Source organism: Pseudorca crassidens, chromosome 7 (genome assembly GCF_039906515.1).
Source record: "Pseudorca crassidens isolate mPseCra1 chromosome 7, mPseCra1.hap1, whole genome shotgun sequence".
NCBI classification, from domain to species: domain Eukaryota; kingdom Metazoa; phylum Chordata; class Mammalia; order Artiodactyla; family Delphinidae; genus Pseudorca; species Pseudorca crassidens.
In genome coordinates, this window is record NC_090302.1 from 36,474,045 (window position 1) to 36,498,615 (window position 24,571).

The window sequence follows — 24,571 nt, forward strand, 5'->3', positions numbered from 1 at the left end:
CTGAAGTTGTTTGTTCTTGTTTTTGTTTTTGCTGCATCGCACGTCATGCGGGATCTTAGTTATCCACCAGGGATGAACCCGTGCCCTTGCAGCGGAAGCGTGGAGTCTTAACCACTGGACACAATGAATGCAGTCTTTTAAGGAGATTAATCAGGCAATAGTGTGCAGGACAGATTAGAAAAGCAAGGGAATGCAGGCCAGAAGAACAAGTAGAAGCAGTTATCTGGGTCTGAGATGCCATAGATTTTGATTCTAAGACTATTGACATGATAGATTTTTTTTTTGAAGATGTTGGGGGTAGGAGTTTATTAATTAATTAACTTATTTTTGCTGTGTTGGGTCTTCGTTTCTGTGCGAGGGCTTTCTCTAGTTGTGGCAAGCTGGGTTCACTCTTCATCGCGGTGCGCAGGCCTCTCACTATCGCGGCCTCTCTTGTTGCGGAGCACAGGCTCCAGACGCGCAGGCTCAGTAGTTGTGGCTCATGGGCCTAGTTGCTCCGCGGCATGTGGGATCCTCCCAGACCAGGGCTCGAACCCGTGTCCCCTGCATTAGCAGGCAGATTCTCAACCACTGCGCCACGAGGGAAGCCCAACATGATAGATTTTTGTAATAAAAAACTCACATTAAACGTATACACTGATTATAAAACAAATCTTTATTTTTAAGTATGTAAAATTACAAAAATGTAGGCATCTTAGAATTAAGGAAATAAGATGAAGATCTGAACTAAGGTGGTGATGGTGGGAATGAGAAGGGAAGAGTAGATGCAACAAGAAAAAACAAATCTTGAAGAATTTGAGAATTTGGATGTTAAAAGTCAGAGAGAGAAGATTAAAATATGACTCCATGGTTTTGAGTCTGAATGAAAGTGCCAAGTTGGTACCATTAAAAGAAATGGGGAAGTCAAGAGGTAAAAGAACCAAAGTAAATTTTATGTATTGAGTTGGAGGTGAGGAAATATCTAATAGACAGTTGAAGATATGGTCTTAGAACTAGGAAGAAAGATCAGGCTAGATCTTTCTAGATAATAGATCTTGGATCTATTATCCAAGGAATTAGCTACACACAAGTCGGAATGGAAGGTCTGAGAGTGAATGACATTCTGAAAGGTCAAGCACGTAGAGAACCGGGGCAGAGGTGTAATCGCAAGGGAGTACCCACGTTTCGGGACAGGAAGCAGGGTAAGGAAGAAAAACAGAAATGTTCTGAAAGGTTGAATTAGATTCACTCCATAGTAGGGGCATGAAAGCCACGAGAAGAGGGAGGTTGAAGCCTTATATTCATGCTTAGGATTTACAGGTGCTCATCACGTGCATTTGGGTGTGCCTTAAGCCTTCACACTGGTGTGAAGAAGCCCACTGCAGTATTCCAAAGCAATGCTCGCTTGGGCCCCCACCTTCAGCCTTAGCTGGATGCTGACTGCTAACTGTGGGCTATTCCTCAGCTCCAGGAGTTCTGGACCAGTACCTTGGCTGGTTCCTCAGCCTTTGTCGAGCAATCATGAAATTTCTCCAAAGGCTTGTTGCTAGTATCATGTGCAGTTAATCTTAGCCAGATCCTATAAAGTCCCAAAGAACGTACTTCCCACCTAGCTCTTTAATGAGCAGTTATTTAAGAATGTAGTTTTGTTGACCCAACTGTTTTTTTTTTTTTTTTTTTTTTTTGCGGTACGCAGGCCTCTCACTGTTGTGGCCTCTCCCGTTGCGGAGCACAGGCTCCGGACACACAGGTTCAGCGGCCATGGCTCACGGGCCCAGCCACTCCACGGCATGTGGGATCTTCCCGGACCGGGGCACGAACCTATGTCCCCTGCATCGGCAGGCAGACTCTCAACCACTGCGCCACCAGGGAAGCCCCGACCCAACTTTTTATAACAGAGTCAAAGTTAAAGGCAAACTAGTTTTTAGCACTTTACCAGTTCAGCTGGAATAGCTGTGCCAGTTAAACTTTCTGAACCCCTATTAGTCAGGGATGACTTAGTTCTCTCTGTCTTACCTTATTTCCCTAGCAGACAGATAAGAAATAAAATTATTTATTGGTTTAAAATGTGATTCTTTCATAGCCCATAAAAATACATTTAAAAATTGTCCAATGAAGGGCAGTATTTCACAGAAAAAAACACATAGTCATTGAATTTTTTTGTAGTTTTCTTCTATAATTGGGAGAGCTAGCACAGGCATGTCTCACCACCACAGGAGCTCTAAAAAGCTGATTGGCTGACATGATTAGTAATTGGGAATATGAATTGTGATATATGATCCCGAAATACAAATTTCAAAAAGGCTTCTCTTCTTGTCATGAGTATCTTAATCAGGACGTTTGTAAGCATATCTTTCAATCTCATGCTCTTACAAACCTGAAGTTGACCCATACAGTTTAGATTGTTACTGAATTATTTTCACCTAGTGTAAACTTAACCCTCACATGCCTTTCCCAAGAGGAACAGAAGTGCTTTCCCCTCTGTGTAGTGAAGCCTCATCAGTTTAACAGGAGCAATTTTCTCTCTTGTGGGGAAGTGCCCATATGACTTGGCTAGGCTGTAAAACATCTGGCTTATGCAGTCATATCTGGTTTGTAAGATGTGCCTTACCTCTTTATATGCTCAAGAGACTGGCCGTTAAACATGTTGTGGCTGGAGAGTCCGAACCGACAGCCAGGAGCCCGCACGCACCTCGCACCCTGAGACGGCGACGCGCCCCGCACCGCTCCGGGACGACCGGTCACTGGGTCACGCGCCCCGGCCCCGCGCCCCGGCCCCGCCTCTGCCGCTGCTGTGGACCGCGGCCGTGGCGCCAGGGGGAGGCCGCCGGCGAGGAGACGGCTCCCGCGGGGTCCTCAGTGTGCTAGGCGTCCCCGCCCAGCGTGGGCTCGGTGCAGGAGCTGGCTCAGCGCGCCGCGGTGGTGATGGAGGGAAATGCGCACCCGCCGCGGCGGCAGCAGGGGGGCACTCGACAGGAAGGGGGCGGCGGGGGAGGCAGGGGCGCGGGGAGGCGAGCGCCAGCCGCCAGCCGTGGGCCCGGGACCGTGCCCTCCTTGCCCACGGGCCCCGCGCCCAGCGCCACCGAGGCCGGAGATGAGGCGCCCTATCTGGTGAAGGTGCACCAGGAGTGGGCGGTGAAAGCCGGGAGCTTGAAGAAGAACTCGCTGCTCAGCGTGCGCCTGGGGCCACCCCGCGTTCCCCTCCTGCGGGCGGCTCAAGGAGGACAGCAGGTATATCTTCTTCATGGAGCCCGATGCCAACAGCAGCGGCCGCCTTCCGAGCATCCTTCCCCCCTCTCGAGACGGGCCGGAACCTCAAGAAGGAGGTCTGCCAGGTGCTGTGCAAGCGGTACGCCTTGCCTCCCCGTTTGGAAGAGATGAAAAGTCAGGAGTCTGCAGCAGATTCGAAACTAGTGCTTCGGTGAGAGACCAGTTCTGAATACTCCTCTCTCAAATTCAAATGGTTCAAGAATGGGATGAATTAAACCCAAAGAACGAACCACAAAACATCAAGATACAAAAAAGGCCAGAGAAGTGAGAACTTCGCATTAACAAAGCATCACTGGCTGATTCTGGAGAATGTATGTGCAAAGTGATCAGCAGATTAGGAAATGACAGTGCCTCTGCCAATATCACCATTGTGGACTCAAATGAGATCATCGCTGGCATGTCTCAGCTTCAACTGAGACAACGTGTGTGTCCTCAGAGTCTCCCATTAGAATATCAGTATCAACAGAAGGAGCAAATACTTCTTCATCCACATCTACATCTACCACTGGGACAAGCCATCTTGTCAAGTGTGCCAGAAGGAGAAAACTTTCTGTGTGAATTCAGGCAAGTGCTTCATGGTGAAAGACATTTCAAACCCCTCAAGATACTTGTGCAAGTGCCCAAATGAGTTTACTGGTGATCCCTGCCAAAACTACGTAATGGCCAGCTTCTACAGTACGTCCACTCCCTTCCTGTCTCTGCCTGAATAGGAGCATGCCCAGTCGGTGCTGCTTTCTTGTTGCTGCATCTTCTCTCAGATTTCAGCTAGAGCTAGATGTGTTTTACCAGGTCTAACATTGACCTCCTCCGCCTGTTGCATGAGAACATTAACAAAAGCAATTGTATTACTTCCTCTGTTCATGCCTAGTTGGCTCTGAGATACTCATAGGTGTGCGAGGCTCCGATGTTTCTGAAATTTATCTTGAATAATGTGATACAAAATGATCGTCTATATCATACAGTACAATGATAATAAAGGCATTTAAAAGTCTCACTTTTATTGATAAAATAAAATCATTCCACTGGACAGTCCATCTTCTTTATAAAATGACCCCATCCTGAAAAGGATGTTTGCTAAGTTGTAACCAGTACACACTTGAAATGATGGTAAGTTCATTTCAGTTCAGAATGTGTTATTTCTAACAAATAAGCAGAATAAAAAGAAAAAAATAAAAATGTTGTGGCTGAGATATAGAGTGGGGCGAGGGGAACAGCTAAGGGAAGGATATTTATTAAACTGAAATATCCAGCTTAATATGGTGATTAATTACTCAGTTTTTTCCGTCTATTGATTTCTTCATCATATGGGCTAAGAACAGGAATAGCAAGTTCATGGCACCATCCCTGCCTCTCTTCCACACACACCCCCGCCCCCACCAAAAAAAAAAAAAAAAAAAAGCCCGCATGGCAGACACCACAATACTCTTTTCCATTGAACTCAGCCTCAGAGTCATTTTCCATGGTTCTCCAGGCAGCCACTACCAGTTGGTTCCAGTGGGGAATTGAAATTATGAGGTTGGGGATTCTTTGTGGCTTACAGTTTTGGTGTTAGCATCTTCTGATTCCAAGGAACAGGGAACCTTAAGAAAAAGAGGATTTATTTTAAGGATACACATAGTTTGGAGTCAGAGAGTTGTTCAGGATCCAAGGCAAGTCAGAGACTGGATTCTCACCCTATGGTCCACCTGTTCAACCTCTCATAACATATCTGTGTCTCTGTTTTTAATGTGCCCTCATTTCCCAACTGGCCAATCCTCTTTGTATTCCACAGTCTAAATGCTTCAGAGAGCTAATTTAACATGCTTGGTTAATTACCATTGTGTCTATTACTAAGCGTAGCCTTGGTGCCAGGTTTTGTCATGGGTCATGAATAGGCAGCCCTTGGGTAGGCAGCCCATGGATACTGGTAATGCTTTCTTTATCTTAGTGGTAGTTATCCAGGTGTGTTCACTTCATGAAAATTCAAAATTCAACACATGCTTCTTATGTGCAAGTTTCTTTGCTATATTTTAATAAGTTTATTTTTCTAAAAATAGTTGTGGCAAACTGATCTCATTTTCTTTTTTGAAGGCTTTATCAAACTAGTACATCAGGAGGATGTCATAGACATATATGTTCATCTTAAAGAAGACATCTTTTAAAATTTCCTAAGACCGTATGTGCAGTTCAGAGAGATGTGGGCTGGATAGTAGAAGAGTTATGTGAATTCTTAACTAGTGGAACAACTTATCCAAAAATTGACAATCAAGATCAACCTGAAGATAGGTTTCTGTCATAATGTGTGAGGGTTCTGTTTAGTATAGAGAGGAAATACAGGCTAAGCATGTGGGATCAAGGGCTGGGCTCTTCTGCTTAATAGCTGTTTGACCTTAGGGAATTTTCTTTCCGTGCCTCAGTTTTTCTATCAATAAAATGGGAGTGATAGAGTCTGCATCTTAAGATGGCTTAGAGTACTGAGTGAACACAGTGTTCAGAAAAGTAGGCCACTAATATGCAGGGAGAATTTGTAGAGTGGCAGAGTACTTTATAATTAAATCACCAAGTTAAAGAGCAAGACAAGTCCCTGTTAGAAGAAATGTCCCCAGAGTGGCCAGATGAACATCTATCAGGGATGCTGTAAGGAGGTCCCTTCCTTTAATGAGAAGGTTGGATTAGATGAGCTCTCAAGGTCTAGGATTCTTTGTCAGTTTAATTGTTCCCTAAATACTTGAAGTTATAATTCTGCTTGTGGAGTAATTCTATAGAATTACTTGCCAAGAGGAGATGGGGTCACCCATAACAAAATGGGCATGCTTTGGAAACATCTGAGGACTTGGAAAGCCAGTAGCTCATCTTTCCAATGTTGGGTGAAAACATGAGAAAGATACATAGCCACAACCTAGAGAAAAACACCGACCTGTAAAACTGAAGAAAGAAGAAAGAAACAGAGATTTGGCTGCTTCGTTTGGTCTTTAAAACGAACACCTGCCTTTACACATCATCTGAAATATACATTAGGCCCAATAGGAATATACACCTTCAGTAATCTGCCAACAATATCAAGGTAACTTCCTTGCTTTGTTTGCAAGAAGTTGTTTGCTAATTTTTTTAAAATCTGATTTTATTATACTACAAAGCCATCAGTACTTTTTTTTGCAGCCTGTACAGCCCTCAGATTAAAGCCAAAGGCAATCAAACCAAATGAACAAAACTTAATGACTTGAGGAGTGGCCAAGTTGGTGGAGCAGAAAGACCGTGAGCTCACCTCCTCCCAGAGGCACACCAAAATTGCAACTATTTATAGACAAAGTATCCATGAGAGCAACCTGAAGACTAGCAAAAAAGGTCTTTTAAGAGCTGACAGTTACAAAGAAGGAACCACAATGAGAAGGGGAGAAGGGACAGAGATGCAATTAGTCAAGACTCATGCCCACCAGGTAGGTGACACGTGAATGGGAGGATAATTACAATTGCAGAAGTTCTCCCGCAAAAGCAAGGGGTCCAAGCCCCACACTGGGCTTCCCATCCCAGGGATCCTGCACTGGGGAGACAAGCCCCTGGAACATTTGGCTTTGAAGGCCAGTGTAGGGAGACCCAGAGGTCTGTGGGAAATAGAGACCCCACTCTTAAACGGCACACACAAAATTTCACACACTCCAAGACCCAGGGAAGAAGCGGTAATTTGAAAGGAGGCTGGATCAAACCCACTTGCTGACCTTGGAGAGCCTCCTGAAGAGGCAGGAGGCAACTGAAATTCACCCTGGGGACATAGATGCCAGCAGCCGCCATTTTTGGGAGTTCAACCCACCATGAGGACACTGGCACTGGTAAGCACCACTGGAATCCTCCCTCTAGCTTATTAGTGCTGGAACCTACCTGCCCACCAGCCAGTCAGCATCCTCCTAGGAGGCCCCAGGCCAGGTGTCCCAGATGGGCAGGGACACGACCTCACCCACCAGCAGAAAGGACCCCCTGAGGCCCCAGCCCTGCCCCAGGACACACCCTCACCTACCAGATGGCCCAGGACCCAGCGCCACCCAACTAGTGGGCCTACACCAGCTCTGGAACCTCCAGCCCCTCAGTCAGAGACCCCAGGACCCAGGTCCACCAGTGGGCTGACACTAGCCTTGGGAAGAGGCCTCACCCACCAGTGGGGGGACACCAACCCCATGAACACCAAGACCCTCCAGCCAGCTGTGTCAGGACCCGGTGCATTCACCAGCAAGCTAACACCAACTCCAGGAGCACCAGGGCCCTGGCCCTGCTCACCTGCGGGCCAGCACCAAATCTGCAACCCCTGGCCCCCACAGCCAGAGACCCCAGGACCCATCTCCACCCATTAGTGGGCTAGCAGTAGCCCCAGGACCTGGCCTTGCCCACTAGTGGATGGGCATCAGCCCTGGGACCCCCCTGGGCCCAAACCCCACCCACCAGTGGGCTGACCAAACCCCAGGACCACACAGACCCACTGCCAGCCATGTCAAGACCACACCCACCCATTAGCAGGCCAGCGTCACTCCAGGATGCCCTGGGTCCTGGCCCTGACCAATGGGAGGACAAAAGCAGCTCCAGGACACTTTGGGCCCCTCAGCCATCCATGTTAGGATCCGGCCCCACCAAACAGTGAGCCATCACCAGTGCTGGGTCACCTGGGACCCTCAGCCAGCCATATCAAGAAGCAGCCCCACCCACCAGCGTCCCACACCAGCCCCAGGACACTTCTGGGCCATGGCCCCGCCCATCAGTAGGCCAACACTAGCTCCGGGACCCCCAGCCCAGCATTCAGCCACTCTGGGACCGAGCTCCACCCACCAATGGGTTAGCACTATCCCTGGGACCCCCAGGCGGGATCTGTAGACAGTTGCCTCATGACCTGGGCCTGCCCACTGGTGAGCTGGCACCAGGACCAGGACACCCCTCGCTGTGCAGTCAGCCATGCCAAGACCCAGACTGAACAAAACAGAGCCTTACAACCAACTGGAATGACAACCAGCAACACCTACCAGCATGTCCACAGTAGTCAGCCAACCACAACAGAAGGTCCTAAGCAGCCCACATAAGAGGGCACCCCTAAAGCAAGTAGCTCTGGTAACCACAGGAGAGTGTGCTGCCAGGCCCCATAGGACGTGTCCTGCATAAGGTCACTTCTCCAAGATTGGGAAACATAACCAACCAACTAAATACATAGAAATAAAAACAGGAAATTAGACAAAATGAGGCAACAGAGAAATATATTCCAAATAAAGGAAAAGAAAAAACCTCCAAAGAACTAAGTGAAGTGCAGATAAGCAAATCTACTTGATAGAGAGTTCAAGGCAATGATCATAAAGATGCTCAAAGAAGAGCCTCCTTCTGTCTCTCTCATCCTGTAAGACCCTTGAAACATCCTGCAGGTGGCTCCTATCTTGTGGGAAAGTTATTCACAGAAAATCATATCACCTTGTAAGGCCCTCCTCTGGTCTCAGGGAAGGTATAAAGGAAAGCAGGAGGGGCCGGACAGAGGGGTCAATGGTTGCCTGGAGAGGTGGCTCTTGACAGAACCACAGGTGGGGAGGAAGCTGTGCTAATTAACTGGATCTGGCTCTACAGCTTCCTTGGTCTCCTAAGCCCAGGATGATACCTGCCTCCCTCAGTGTGCTCTGGCTAAGCTTAGAAATGCTTCCTTAGGAGGAGACTGAATAAATTTGAGTTTTGAAGTCAGAGGCCCCAGATCTGAATACCAGTTAAGCCACTTCCTGGCTGGGTGATTCTACCAAGTTAACTTATCCTCTCTGAGTTTCAGTTTTCCCATCTGAAAATGTGTGTAAAATCAGAACCTCTCTCTGTGGATTTTTGGTGAGGATTAAATGAAAAAGTTCTGAGAACTGTGAAAATATAAAATGAGTACTAAATAAATATCATTAGTTGCTGTGGGGGAAAAAAAGATGCTCGAAGAACTTGGGAGAAGAATGAACGAAAAGAGAGAGAAGTTAGAAGTTTTTAACAAAGAGTTAGAAAATATAAAGAAGAACCAAACAGAAGTGAATAATTCAATAACTGAAATTAAAAATATACTAGAAGGAATCAACAGTAGATTAGATAATATAGAGGAACAGATCAGTGATTTGGAAGATAGAGTAATTACTGTCTGAAATTACTGAAACTGAACTGAAAAAAATAATAAAAAGAAATGAGGACAGTTTAAGAAACCTCTGGGACAACATCAAGCATACTAACATTCACATAATAGGGGTTCCAGAAGGAGAAGAGAGAGAGAAGGGGGCAGAGAAATATTTGAAGACATAATAGCTGAAAACGTCCCTTCCTGGGAAAGGGAAAAAGACATCCAGATCCAGGAAGCACAGTGAGTCTCAACATGATCGACTGAAAGAGAACCACACCAAGACACATTGTAATTAAAATGGTGAAAATTAAAGATAAATAGAAAATATTAAAAGCAGCAAGGGAAAAGCAGCAAGTTACATACAAAGGAACTCCTGTAAGGCTATCAGCTGGCTTTTCAGCAGAAACTCTGCAGGCCAGAAGGGAGTGACACAATATATTTAAAATGATGAAAAGGAAAAACCTACAACCAAGAATACTCCACCCAGCAAGACTCTCATTCAGATTTGATGGAGAGATCAAAAGTTTTACAGATAAGCAAAAGTTAAAAGAGTTTGGCATCACCAAACCAGTGTTACAAGAAATGTTAAAGGGACTTCTCTGAGCAAAAAAAGAGAAGGCCACAACTAGGAACATGAAAATTACAAAATGAAAAAGCTCATCAGTAAAGGCAAATAACTACTTTAAATATAATTGGACTAAATGCTCCAATCAAAGACATAGAACGGCTACAAAAACAAGACCCACATATATGCTGCCTACAAAAGACTCAGTTAAGATCTAAAGACACACACAGACTGAAAGTGAGGGGATGGAAAAAGGTATTTTATACAAATAGAAACAAAAATAAAGCCGAGGTAGCAATGTTTATATCAGACCAAATAGACCTTAAAACAAATATCGTAACAAGAGACAAAGACATTATATAATGATCAAGAGATCAATCCAACGAGAAGATATAACAATTGGAAATATATATGGACTCAGCACAGGAGCATGTATTTACTTATTTTAAAATTTATTTATTTATTATTTTATTTATTTTTGGCTGTGTTGGGTCTTCATTGCTGCACATGGGCTTTCTCTAGTTGCAGTGAGTGGGGGCTACTCTTCATTGCTGTGCACAGGCTTCTCATTGTGGGGGCTTCTCTTGTTGCAGAGCATGGGCTGTAGGCGCGTGGGCTTCAGTTGTTGTGGCACATGGGCTCAGTAGTTGTGGCTAGTCGGCTCTAGAGCACAGGCTCAGGAGTTGTGGCACATGGGCTTAGTTGCTCCGTGGCATGTGGGATCTTCCCAGACCAGGGCTTGAACCCATGTCCCCTGCACTGGCAGGCAGATTCTTAACCACTGTGCCAACAGGGAAGTCCCAGCAGAGGAGAATTTAAATACAAAGAGCAAATATTAATAGACATAAAGGGAGAAATTGACAGTAAAACAATAATAGGGGACTTTAACAACCCACAGATAGCAATGGACAGCTCTTCCAGGGAGAAAATCAATAAGGAAACACTGGCCTTAAACAACACATTAGATTAGGTGGACTTAATAGATATACATAGAACATTTCATCGAAAAGCTGCAGAATACATATTCTTTTCAAGTGCACATGGAATGTTCTCCAGGGTAGATCATATGCTAGGCCACAAAACGAGTCTCAGTAAGTTTAAGAAGATTGAAGTTATATCAAGCCTCTTTCTGATCACAAACCTATGAGACTAGAAATCAACTGTAAGAAAATAAGTACAAAAAACACAAACACGTGGAGGCTAAACAAATACTACTAAACAACGAATGGCTCACTGAAGAAATCGAAGAAATAAAAAAAAAAAATCTGGAGAAAAATGAAAAGACAATGACCCAAAATCTACAAGATGCAGCAAAAGCATTTCTAAGAGGGAAGGTTATGCTGATAAAAGCTTACCTCAGGAAACAAGAAAAATCTCAAATAAACAACCTAAACTTAGACCTAAATGAACTAAAGATCAAACAACACCCAAAGTTAGTAGAAGGAAAGAGATCATAAGGATTTAAGCAGAAATAAATGAAATACAGACTAAAAAACAATAGAAAATATTAATAAAAACTAAGAGCTCATTCTTTGAAAAGAAACAAAATCAATAAACTGTTAGCTGTTTCATCAAGAAAAAAAAAGAACCCAAGTCAATAGAATCAGAAATGAAAACAGAGAATTTACAATCAACACCATAGAAATACAAAGGATCATAAGAGATTACTATGAACAATTATATGCCAATAAAATGGACAACCTAGAAGTGTACAGTCCCCCAAGATTGAATCGGGAAGAAATAGAAAATATGAACAGACCAATTACCAGTAATGAAATTGAATCAGCAATTTAAAAAAATTCCAACAAACAAAAGTCCAGGGCCAGATGTTTTCACAGCTGAATTCTACCAAACATTTAGAGAAGAGTTAACATCTGTCCTCCCAAGCTATTTCAAAAAATTGAAGAGGAAGCAACACTCCTGAACTCATTCTGTGAGGCCAGCGTCACCCTGATACCAATACCAGACAAAGATATCACAAAAAAGAAAATTACAGGCCAATATTACTGATAAACATAGATGCAAAAATCCTCAACAAAATATCAGCAAGCCAAATATTAGCAAACCAAACCAAATTCAACAATATATTAGAAGGATTATACACCATGATCAAGTGGGATTTATCCCAGGATGGTTCAAGATCTGCAAATCAATCAATATGATACACTACATTAACAAACTGAAGAATAAAAATCATATGATTATCTCAATAGATGCAGAAAAAGCTTTTGACAAAATTCAACATCCATTTATGATAAAAAACTCTCCAGAAAGTGGATATAAAGGGAATCTACCTCAACATAATAAAGGCCATATATAACAAACCCACAGCTAACATCATACACGTGGTGAAAAGCTGAAAGCATTTCCTCTAAGATTGGGAACAAGAGAAGGATGCCCATTCTCACCACGTTTATTTAACATAGTATTGGAAGTTCTAGCCACATAAATCAGATAGGAAAAAGAAATAAAAGGAAGCCAAATTGGAAAAGAAGAAGTAAAACTGTCACTATTTTCAGACGACATGGTACTATACATAGAAAATCCTAAAGGCACCACCAGAAAACTACTAAAGCTCATCAATTTGAATTTGGTAAAGTTTCAGGATACAAGATTAATATACAGAAATCTGTTGCCATTCTATATGTGAACAGCAAACTATCAGAAAGAGAAATTAAGGAAAACAATCCCATTTACCATCACATCAAAAAGAATAAAATACCTAGGAATAAACCTACCTAAGTAGGTAAAAGACCTGTACTTGATAAGACACTGATGAAAGAAATTGAAGACGACACAGATGGAAAGACACACTGTGTTCATGGATTTGATTTTTTTTTTTTGGCTGTGCCACACAGCATGCAGGATCTTAGTTGCCCGACCAGGAATCGAACCTGTGCCCTCTGCAGTGGAAGCGCAGAGTCCTAACCACTGGATCGCCAGGGAATTCCCTGGAAGAATACTGTTAAAAGGACCATACTACCCAAGGCAATATATAAATTCAATGCAAGCCCTATCAAAATACCAATGGTACTTGTCACACAACTAGAACAAAAACTTTTAAAATTTGTATGGAAACACAAAAATACAAACACAAAATAGCCAAAATAATCTTGAGAAAGAACAAAGCTGGAGGAATCATGCTCCCTGACTTCAGACTATACTACAAAGCTACAGTAATCAAAACAGTATGGTACTGGCATAAAAAAACAGACATACAGATCAATGGAACCAAAAAGACAGCCCAGAAATGAACTCATTCTTTTTTTTTAAGATTAAAAAATATATATATTTATTTATTTATGGCTGTGTTGGGTCTTCGTTGCTGTGCGTGGGCTCTCTCTAGTTGCAGTGAGCGGGGGCTACTCTTCATTGCAGTGTGCAGGCTTCTCATTGCGGTGGCTTCTCTTGTTGCTTCTCTTGTTGCAGAGCATGGGCTCTAGGTGCATGGGCTTCAGTAGTTGTGGCATGCAGGCTCAGTAGTTGTGGCACACAGGCTTAGCTGCTCCACGGCATGTGGGAATCTTCCTGGACCAGGGCTCGAACCCACGTCCCCTGCATTGGCAGGCGGATTCTTTTTTTGTTGTTTTTTTGGGTTTTTTTGCGTTACGCGGGCCTCTCACTGTTGTGGCCTCTCCCGTTGCAGAGCACAGGCTCCGGACCCGCAGGCCCAGTGGCCATGGCTCACGGGGCCAGCTGCTCCGCGGCACGTGGGATCCTCCCGGACCGGGGCACGAACCCGTGTCCCAAACCCGTGTCCCCTGCATTGGCAGGCGGACTCTCAACCACTGTGCCACCAGGGATCCCGGCAGGCAGATTCTTAACCACTGCGCTACCAGGGAAGTCCTCAAGATTTTTTTGATGTGGACCATTTTTAAAGTCTTTATTGAATTTGTTACAATATTGCTTCTGTTTTGTTTTGGTTTTTTGGCCGCTAGGCATGTGAGATTTTAGCTCCCCTACCAGGATCAAACCCACATCCCCTGCACTGGAAGACAAAGACCTAACCACTGGACCACCAGGGAAGTCCATGAACCCACTCTTATATGGGCAATTAGTCTATGACAAAGGAGACAAGAATATATGATGGAGAAAAACAATGTCTTCAATAAATGGTGTTGAGAAAATTGGGCAACTACATGCAGAAGAATCAAATGGGACTACTTTCTCATACCATATAAAAAATAAACTCAAAATGGATTAAAGACTTAAATGTAAGACCTGAAACCATAAACTCCTGAAAGAAAAATAGGCAGTACTCTCTTTGACATTGGTCTTAGCAATACATTTTTTTTTCATATATCTCCAGGCAAGGGCAACAAAAGCAAAAATTTAAAAATGGAACTACATCAAACTATAAAGTTTTGCACAGTGAAGGAAACTATCAGCAAAATTAAAAGGCCATCTACTGAATGGGAGAACCTACTTGCAAATGATATATTCAATAAGGGATTAATATCCAAAATACACAAAGAACTCATACAACTCAACATCGAAGAACAAACAACCCAATTTTAAAATGGCCAGAGATCCTGGATGGACATTTTTCCAAAGAAAACATACAGATGGCCAACAGGCATGTGAAAAGGATCCTGAACTTCACTTGTCATCAGGGAAATGCAAATCAAGACCACAATGAGATATCACATCACATCTGTCAGAATGGTTATTATATAAAAGATAACAAATAACAACTGTTGGCCAGGATGTGGAGAAAAGGGAACCCTCATGCACTTTTGGTGGGAATGTAAATTGGTGCAGCCACTATGGAAAACAGTAAGGAGGTTTCTCAAAAAATTAAAAATAGAGCTACCATATGATCCAGAAATTCTACTTCTGTATATTTATCTGAAGAAAATGAAAACACTAATTAGAAAAGCTATATGCACCCCTATATTCATTGCAACATTATTTACAATAGCCAAGATATGGAAACAACCTAAGTGCCCATCAAAAGATGAATGATTAAGAAGATGTGATACACACACACACACACACACACACACAGGACTATTACTCAGCCACAAAAAAAAAGAATAACATTTTACCATTTGTGACAACATGAATGGATCAGAGGGTGTTATGCTAAGTGATATAAGTCAGACAGACAAAGACAAATATTGCATAATTTCACTTATTGTAGAATCTAAAAAACAAATGAAAGTGAGCCCATGCACTCTGGAACCCATGTACCACAACTAGAGAGAAGCCTGTGTCGCAACAAAGAGCCCACCTGCCGCAACTAAAATAAAAATAAATAAATAATAAAAATAAATATTTTTTAAAATTTAAAAAATAAAAAACAACATTTTTCCATTTTGAAACAGCGGACTGAACATCTTTTCACACCCCAGAATCTCACTGAAAAGGCAGAAGAAGAAAAAGAAAAATACAATAGAAGATTATCCAGGAATCTAAATACCAAAAACATCCAAATAAAGGAATTTCTCTAAAAAAAACAAAAAAACAAATGAACAAACGTAACAAAACAGAAACAGAGTCATAGATACAGAGAACAAACAGGTGTTGCCAGAGCGAAGGGGGCTGGGGGAGGAGAGAAATAAGTGAGGGAAGATTAAGAGGTACAAACTTTCAGTTACAAAGTAAATGAGTCATAGGTATGAAATATACAGCATGAGGAATATAGTCAATAATTAGGTAATATCTTTGTATGGTGACAGATGACAACTAGACTTATCATGGTGATCGTTTTGAAATGTATAGCAATATTGAATCACTATGTTGTATATCAGGAACTAACATAGTGTTATAATTCAATTATCCTTCAAAAACCAACCAACCAACAAACAAACTCATAGAAAAAGAGATCAAATTTATGACTACCAGTGGTGAGGGGAGGGGAAATTAAATGAAGACAGTCGAAAGGTATAAACTTCTAGTTACAGGATAAATAAGTACTAGAGATGTAATGTACAACATGATAAATATAATTAACACTGTTGTATGTTATAAATGAAAGTTGTTAGAAGAGTAAGAGTTCTCATCACAAGGAAAAATGTATTTTTTTCTATTTCTTTAGTTTTGCATCTATATGAGATGATGGATGTTCACTAAACCTATTGTGGTCATCATTTCATGATGTATGTAAATCAAATCATTGTATTGTACACCTTAAACTTATACAGTGCTGTATGTCAATTATAACTCAGTAAAACTCGGAAAAAGTCAGCAAATTATTATTTAAAGTAAAAATAATTAAAACTTAATGGCTTGAGATTTTTGATATGTATTCATACTGTTAACTAGCAAAGTAACAGAGATCCAGAAATGTAATATTTACCCATAGAAAAGTGATCTTAAAAAGTCAGGAGGGGGCTTCCCTGGTGGCGCAGTGGTTGAGAGTCCGCCTGCCGATGCAGGGGACACGGGCTCGTGCCCCGATCCGGGAAAATCCCACGTTCCGCGGAGCGGCTGGGCCCGTGAGCCATGGCCGCTGAGCCTGCGCGTCCGGAGCCTGTGCTCCGCAATGGGAGAAGCCACAACAGTGAGAGGCCCGCGTACCGGAAAAAAAAAAAAAAAAAAGTCAGGAGAAAATGCCCCCTACAGCTCCTTGCTACAACTTCATCTCAAGAGAACATAGGAGAAAATCCTAAAAAGGGGTGACTTTATTTAGAGTTAAATGATTCTATGAACACAACCATTCAACTATATATGGAAATATAAAATTCTCAATATTGGTCAAACAAACACAAAATCTCCAAGTGGCTTAATAAGTGTACAAATTCTCAAAATTGTATTTCCTATTATTACAAGTATTTATATTTCTAGTTATTATTTTCCTAGCTATAATCTTAAGCATTAAATATTTTAGACTTTTTTTTTTTTGCATTACGCGGGCCTCTCACTGTTGTAGCCTCCAGGCTCCGGACGCACAGGCTCAGCAGCCATGGCTCACAGGCCCAGCCGCTCCGCGGCATGTGGGATCTTCCCGGACCGGGGCACGAAGCCGTGTCCCCTGCATCGGCAGGCAGACTCTCAACCACTGCGCCACCAGGGAAGCCCAAGCATTAAGTATTTTAGAAACATATTATACTTACAATATACATACAAAAAAGTGCACATATCTTAGGTGGACAATATGAATTTTTACAAACTACACATACCCATGTAATAAGCCCCTAGATAAAAACTGAACATTAACACTGTTTTGAAATTTTTTATTCACTTTCAAGAGGAAAAAATTAATGTTCTATTCTGGATACTTGGTGGCATGCCATGTAACTTTAAAAGCAACCTTCCCATCTTGAACATCTTCTGGGACTTTCTATTTTTTGTTTGTTTGTTTTCACATTTATTTATTTATTTCTTCGTTTTGGTGCACAGGCGTCTCTCTAGTTGTGGCTCGCGGGCTCCAGAGCACGCGGGCTAGGTAGTAGTAGCATTTGTGCTCTCTAAATGTGTTGCGCGGGCTCTAGAGTGCGCAGGCTTAGTTGCCCCACAGCATGTGGGATCTTAGTTCCCAGACCAGGGATCAAACTCACGTCCCCTGCATTGTAAGGCGGATGCTTAACAACTGGACCACCAGGGAAGTCCCCCGTCTGGGACTTTCAATATCACTTGTGGTAGACAAAATAATAGTTTTTTAACGATATCCGTGTCCTAATCCCCAGAACCTGTGAATATGTTTCCTTACATACCAAAAGAGTCTTTGCAGGTGTGATTGAATTAAGGATTCTGAGATGGGAAGATTATCCTGAACTATCTGAGTGGATCCAATGTAATAAATTATAAGGGTCTTTTTAAGTAAAAGAGGCAGGCAGGAGAGTCAGAGAAGGAGATGTGACAAGGGAAGCAGATGCCAGAAAGAGCATAAGGCAAGGAATGTGGGTAGCCTCTAGAAAATGGAAAAGGCAAGGAAGCAGATTCTCCCCTGCAGCCTAAGGAAGACAAAACTACTGATACCTTTGTTTTTTTTTAATTGAGAAATAATTGACATATAACATTATATTAGGCTCAGGTGTACAACACAAGGGTTTGACATATGTATATCTTATGAAATGATCACCACAATAAATCTAGTTAACATTGATCACCACACATAGTTATAAAATTTTTTTCTTGCGATGATATCTACACTGCTTCTTTGATTTTAGCCCCTCAAAACCCATTTCAGACTCCTAACCTCCAGAACTGGAAGATAATACAATTGTATTTTTAAGCCACTAAGTTTTATGTAACTTGTTACAGCAGCAGTAGGAAACTAATACACCATCTGGAGTATGGTGAATCTGTGTCCAGAATCATATATCTTATTGCCTATCTAATAGCTTCATGTGGCTATCTCATAGGCATCTCAAACCTAACATCACAAATTAAACCTTTATTTTTTAACTCCCCAAACCTGATCACTCCTTCAGCTTTTCTCATCTTGGTAAATGGCACCAATCACCCAACTACTAATGCCAGACATCTGGAAGTCAACCTTGTTTCCTTCGTCTTCTGTCATCGTCTCATACCCAATCTATAATGAAGTTGCAACAATTCTACTTCCAAACTAAATATCATATCGATCCACTTCAAATGAGTTTCACTGCCACCATTTTTTTTACAATTACTTTTATTTTATTCTCTTTAATATGGAATGTGTGCATATACTACAAAATACAAAAGATATAAGTAGGAATTCAGTGAAAAGTCTATCTCCTCCCAACCCTTCCAGATGCAATCAGTGGTACCAGGTTGTTTGTATGTGTATGTTTGTGTGTGTGTGTGTGTGTGTGTGTGTGTTATCTTTCAGAGGCTTTTTTTTTTTCCACTGCTACCATTCTTGACTCTCACCCAATCCCTTCTCCACAGAACAGCCAAAGTGATATTTAAAAAAAGAAATCTCCTGGCACTTCCTTGCACGAAACCCCTTAATGTCTGTCCTTTTGTGGCTGATATGATCTTTTGGTGGCTCCAAGCTAGCTGCAGGGGAACTAACAGTTCACAACTATTCTGCAAATTAAAGCATCATTAACTGAAATACATCAAGTGCAAAAGTTTGATTGGACTTGAAGTTCACTTTATAGCAAGAACCGTCAGTGAATTGTTAGGCTGTTTAAATAGTTTCGCCTGCGATAAATTCTTTAATGGTTGTAAAAAAAATATTTTAATGTTCTGTATCACCAATTCAAAGCTTCTTGTCAATGGTGACTAGGAATTCGAAACGATCATTAGAAAGTCTTCATCAGGAGCTGTGTGAGGCCTTTCCCGACAGTTTCTTGGCCACCTCTGTGCTCCTCCCTGGAGCAGGAAGGCCTGGGTGTTCCCTGCAGGGGAGGCCGAGGCTGAGCTCATTATAAGGATCAGCTGGTCTCTGCCTTGCCTGGGTCATCATCAGCACTCCACTGAGCCCTCTAGCAGACACGGTTCTGGAGTGGCACAGCTTCACTCAGGACAGGGCTCTGGGTCGACCCCGAGACGACCGTATTGTTTTGGTCATGCCTATGAAATGACTGCGTGGCTGGAAGGCGTTAAGAAATTGCATCTCGGGCCCAAGGCCAAAACAATTGCCTCGTGCGGCGCTCGGCTTCCGAACTTTCGCGTGGCACGCAAACGAGCCCCTCAGGGGCGGGACACTGGCCGGCCGCCCGGGGCTGTGCCACGACCACGGAAGGCGCCACCCCGCCCCGGCCTCCTCGCACAGCCAATCGCAGAATTCGTCCCCGCTTACGTAAGGCACGTCGGCAGATTCGGGTGGGAACGCAGGGCGCGCGGGGTGTGCGGGGTTGGGGTCGAGGCGCGTCATCGCCCGCGGGGCCGAGTGGCGGAAGCCAAGGGGGCGGTCTGACGCCAGCCTGCTTTACGGCGTGGCGCTCAGCTCTTGTCCACGAGGCCCGGCGGCGGCAGCGGCAACGCGGGAGGAACGGCGGATCGGCGCCTGGTGAGAACCGCGCGCCCGCCGGGGACTCGGGGGAGGCGGGCTCGGGGAGCGCAGCCTCCGGGCCCACACCCTGAGGCCTCAGCTCCCCGGCCAGAGGCTCCGCACCCGGCCCGAGGCTCCGCACCCGGCCCGGGCCTGGCTCTGTCTCCCGCGGGCCTGCACGCCAGGGCCGCTCTTTAGTTCCTATGTGGGCTCAGCCTTTGGCCCGTGGAGCAGACGGGTTGAGTGCGGGCTCCGGGCGAATAACCGGGAGTGGGGCGCGGGGTGTTAGAGGGAGGCCAGCTGCACTCCATCCCACCGGCTGTCCTGAAAGATAGCAAGCATCCCGTCACGGAGGTGTGCAGGAGAGGGCGGAGAGCTCCGTGACGGACAAGTGGCCCCGGGGTGTAAAGGGTTGGACTGAAAGATCATCTTGAGGGTCTGCGCCCCACCCTGACTGTATTCTGAGTCTGGGCTTTCTTGGAAGCTTGATATGCGTTTATTTTCCCTCCAAGCCGGAGCACACTTGTAAAAAAGCACGAAAAAGTTTTTTTTTTTTTTTTGGAATTCTAATGGAGAAGAGGGGTGGGGTACAGCTTGGCATTTAGAGATAACTGGTTAACCCGGTTGTGGGAGCTCAGGAAGAAGTCACACCAGAGTATAGCTCAGGATAGAGTTGTGAATTTCAGACCCTCCTGATTCCTGTGTCATCCCGTCTGCACTGAGGGAAGAGAGTGATACATCATATGTTCCCTTCATTTCCATGGTGCCGGGCAGGACCAGGCATAAGGAAGGTTCTCACTCATGGGTGTTTATGAAATGAACAGACACAGGCAAACACTGGATATGGGCACTATCTTGAATGCTGATTTGGTGTTTGGTTCTGGTAATTGTTAACTGTGATTTGGGGCAAGTAAATTGGTTTTCACTGTACCTCATTGTGCCCATTTGTGAAATGGGGCTAATAAGATAGGGCTGTGAGGATGAAGTGAGTTAATGCTTGTGAAGCTCTTAACACAGTGCCTGGCAATTGTTTACTTTGATGGTTTCCTCTGCTCAGAGACTGCTTGAGCCAAGTGTTTGTCTTTTTCTATAGTTGAGTGGGACAACAGTATTTATTTTTCTGGACAGGGTCACTCACCTTTTGTCAGTATTAATAATGGTCAGTCTTGAGTTGAGAGAATGCAGGTTTCTCAGAGATTGCCAGTGAGATCAAGGTGAAGTTGTATTTTTCGGGTATTTTTCTGGTTTTAGTGGCTCTGGTTACTAACTATTAGGGAATTGAGTGAAATGGATGTAAATATCCAATCCATCTGCTTTCTGAGCTTTAGGCTTTAAGGACTGTGGACAGTGCAGCTTCAGTGTCCATTTAAAAGATTTCTTGTTTTTAATAAAATATTTCAAATATGCTGAAAAGGGGGCTTCCCTGGTGGCACAGTGGTTGAGAGTCCGCCTGCCGTTGCAGGGGACCACGGGTTCATGCCCCGGTCCAAGAAGATCCCACATGCCGCAGAGCGGCTGGGCCCATGAGCCATGGCTGCTGAGCCTGCGCGTCCGGAGCCTGTGCTCCGCAACGGGAGAGGCCACAACAGTGAGAGGCCCGCGTACCGCAAAAAAAAAAAAAAAAAAAAAAAAAGCCGAAAAGGACAGAACAATACGACACTCTACCAATCATCAAGATTGAAGACATATTAACATGTTACCATGTTAGTTTCAGACCTCTACTTATGTTATTTTAAAAATGTTTACATAGACAACAAAAACCCTTTAGGCCCTCTTTTCCTTTCCCTTCCCTCCTCCTTCAGACGTAACTACTTTCCTTAGTTGCTGTGTAATTTTATTACAGATCAATAAACAACATACAGTAATGTTTTACATATTTTAAAAAATGGCCCTTTTTTATCTAACTTTTTAGAACTTTCTGTTTTCCTCTAATGTTATGTTTTTGAGGTTTATCAGTATTGACACATTTAGACATAGTCCATTTGTTTTCATTGCTGCCTAGGATTCCAGTGTGTAAAGAAGCTAGTTTTATCTTGTTTTACATTGCACTTTATGCAACTTAAATCCTCCTATCATAGTTTAAGTCCATTATGCCACATTTATTCATTCCATACTGATCATGGAGACTTTGGTTACAGTTCTTAGTATAAAAATAGATCCTTGGGGGGCTCCCCTGGTGGCGCAGTGGTTGAGAGTCCGCCTGCCAATGCAGGGGACACGGGTTCGTGCCCCGGTCCGGGAGGATCCCACATGCCGCGGAGCGGCTGGGCCCGTGAGCCATGGCCGCTGAGCCTGCGCGTCCCGAGCCTGTGCTCCGCAACGGGAGAGGCCACAGCGGTGAGAGGCCCGCGTACCGCAAAAAAAAAAACAAAAATGGATCCTTGGGCATGACATTTTAATGGGTTTTTTTTGTTTTTTGGGGGGGAATCTTCCCAGACCGGGGCACGAACGCGCGTCCCCTGCATCGGCAGGCGGACTCTCAACCACTGCGCCACCAGGGAAGCCCAGGCATGACATTTTATACAGAACAAATAATAATGTATACTAGGCGGAGAAAGAAAATTTGTTAATTTTGTTCCTGGTGCTTCTCTTTGGGAAAGTGAACTGGTAAAGATCTATTATGTGGCCAGGTGTCATGTACTAGATTGTAAGTTCCTAAAAATCAGAGGTGAGGTCTTTCTCAGCTCTGTCTCTCAGTTTTTGTTTTGTTTTGTTTTGTTTTTTGGCCATGCCACGTGGCATGTGGGATCTTGGTTCCCCAAGCAGGGATCAAACCCCCGCCCCCTGCATTGGAAGCGTGGAGTCTTAACCACTGGACTGCCAGGGAAGTCCCTCTCAGTTTTCTTTACAGTGCTCTGCACAGAGTCAGTTCTCAATAAGTGTTTGTGACATTGGTCATTTTTACTTCCAGGGCTCTCATAACCCTACATATATTTGAAAAGTTGATGGCCAGCAATTTTCAAAATTGCACTTTTAGGTTTGATATTTCTAATGCCTTTTAACTTTCCCATTTTACCACTTAATTCAGAAACATAATTAAGAGCAGTTAAAAAACAAGGTATGCAACAACAGTGTAGTATAAGTTACTAATTGCATGATACACACTCTATGTATTTATAAAATATATTTGTATTTATATGTGTGAAGAACTGTGTATTTATTTGTATACGCATAGTTTATCTGCAGAAGGATAGATAAGAAACTAGTAATTCTAAGCATTCAGGGAGAAGAACTACATGTCTGGGAACACAGATGAGAAGACGTTTTGCTCTATAGCCTCCTGTGCCTTTTCAGTTTTAAACCATGTGAATGTACTACCTAATAAAAAAAAAGTTAAATAAAATTTTTTTTTTTTCTTTTTGCTGTACGCGGGCCTCTCACTGTTGTGGCCTCTCCCGTTATGGAGCACAGGCTCCGGACGCGCAGGCCCAGTGGCCATGGCTCATGGGCCCAGCCGCTCCGTGGCACGTGGGATCCTCTCGGACTGGGGCACGAACGCGCGTCCCCTGCATCGGCAGGCGGACTCTCAACCACTGCACCCCCAGGGAAGCCCAAGAATTCTCCTCTTAACAAAGGATTTTTACCATTATTATTTTTTTTCCTAAGATTTAACTTTATTCCTTAAAAAAGTTTTGGCCTTAGTAACATTGTTTTATTTTTCATAGTTTGTGTATATGGCTACCTTACTTTCAGTTTTGGTATAATAACCTTTGAGTTACTTGGTAAATACTAAACATTTTAGAATTGCCCAATGGAAAGTTTACTATTAAAATAAATACAAATTTATCAACCATGAATGATTTGCTTTGCCTCACCCAGCAAATTAAATATCACCAACAATTTATTCAGCTCACATTTAATGATGAGTGGGAAAAGATTTATGTACAAGAACACTTAGGACAACTGTTTTTGGAAAAATATTTTTGTCTCTTTGGTTAGGTAGTGCTTAGATCTCACAAATACAACTCACTTGACAGAATGCTCGCTTCACTATCTTACAAATGCTTTCCATTGGGTGGAATTAGCTCTTACTGGAGATTATAAATTCTGAATGGGCCTAATGATGGGCAATTTGTGTGATTATAGAAGTTCTAGCCTACGAGAGATGAGATAATCAACAGCAGAAGGCTACTGACGAGATTTCCACTGAGTTTCAGAGTCTGCCCTGATTGAAAAGGCAGCTTCCCTTTTATTGGCATCCTTACTCAAGCTTCTCTGGATTCCTGATTGCAAATTCTAAATATTGATACACTTCCAGAGACATAAGCATTGAGATCAGTCCGTGAAGTGAAATTTTACATTGATATAAGGAAGTTTTAAAAGCTCCTTGAAACATAGCTCTTATCCCTTGCCCCTGGTTTTTACTTTTTGAAAGGAGGGTATAGAATTGTGGGGGGATGGGTGGGCAAAGGAGTTGAGCAAAAGTATATGTGTATATTATGGGACCACAGTGCTCAGAGGGAGGCAGCCACGAAGAGGGGTGGAGTAAGGAGGAACTGAAGTTTACGCGAAGGCTTTCCAGAAGAGATGACACTTAGCCTGAGTTTTAAAGGATGAGGAAGAATCCAGGCAAGAGGGAAAGGAAGTTTTAGGTAGAGGAGCTTGCGTCTACAAAGGCACAGAGATATGGAGACCCACTGGTTGAACTGCAGGCACTTTGGCATGGCTTTGGTTCAGAGTGAGGATAGTTGTAAGGGGACAAATGGTTGGAAGGATGAACTAGGTCCAGATCAGCAATTTGCAATTTATCCATAGGTGGTATATCCTGTTTAGCAATGTAATCAGATTTATAAACTTTGGAAAGATC

General features: G+C 43.4%; 1 protein-coding gene and 1 pseudogene across 2 annotated transcripts in view; both read left to right on the forward strand.

Moving 5' to 3' along the window:
• Positions 1-2,137: 2,137 nt before the first annotated feature.
• LOC137227689 (pro-neuregulin-2, membrane-bound isoform-like) lies at positions 2,138-4,598 on the forward strand (annotated as a pseudogene).
• A 15,030-nt stretch (positions 4,599-19,628) lies between these two features.
• GNE (glucosamine (UDP-N-acetyl)-2-epimerase/N-acetylmannosamine kinase) overlaps positions 19,629-24,571 on the forward strand; it is a 53,031-nt gene continuing 48,088 nt past the window's right edge. Inside the window, exons 1-2 of one of the 2 annotated variants that reach the window (XM_067743947.1) lie at positions 19,629-19,782; positions 23,851-23,945. The gene's annotated coding sequence lies outside the window, so the exon portion shown is untranslated. The remainder of the gene's footprint in view (positions 19,783-23,850; positions 23,946-24,571) is intronic. The other variant, XR_010944961.1, reaches the window with a different exon arrangement.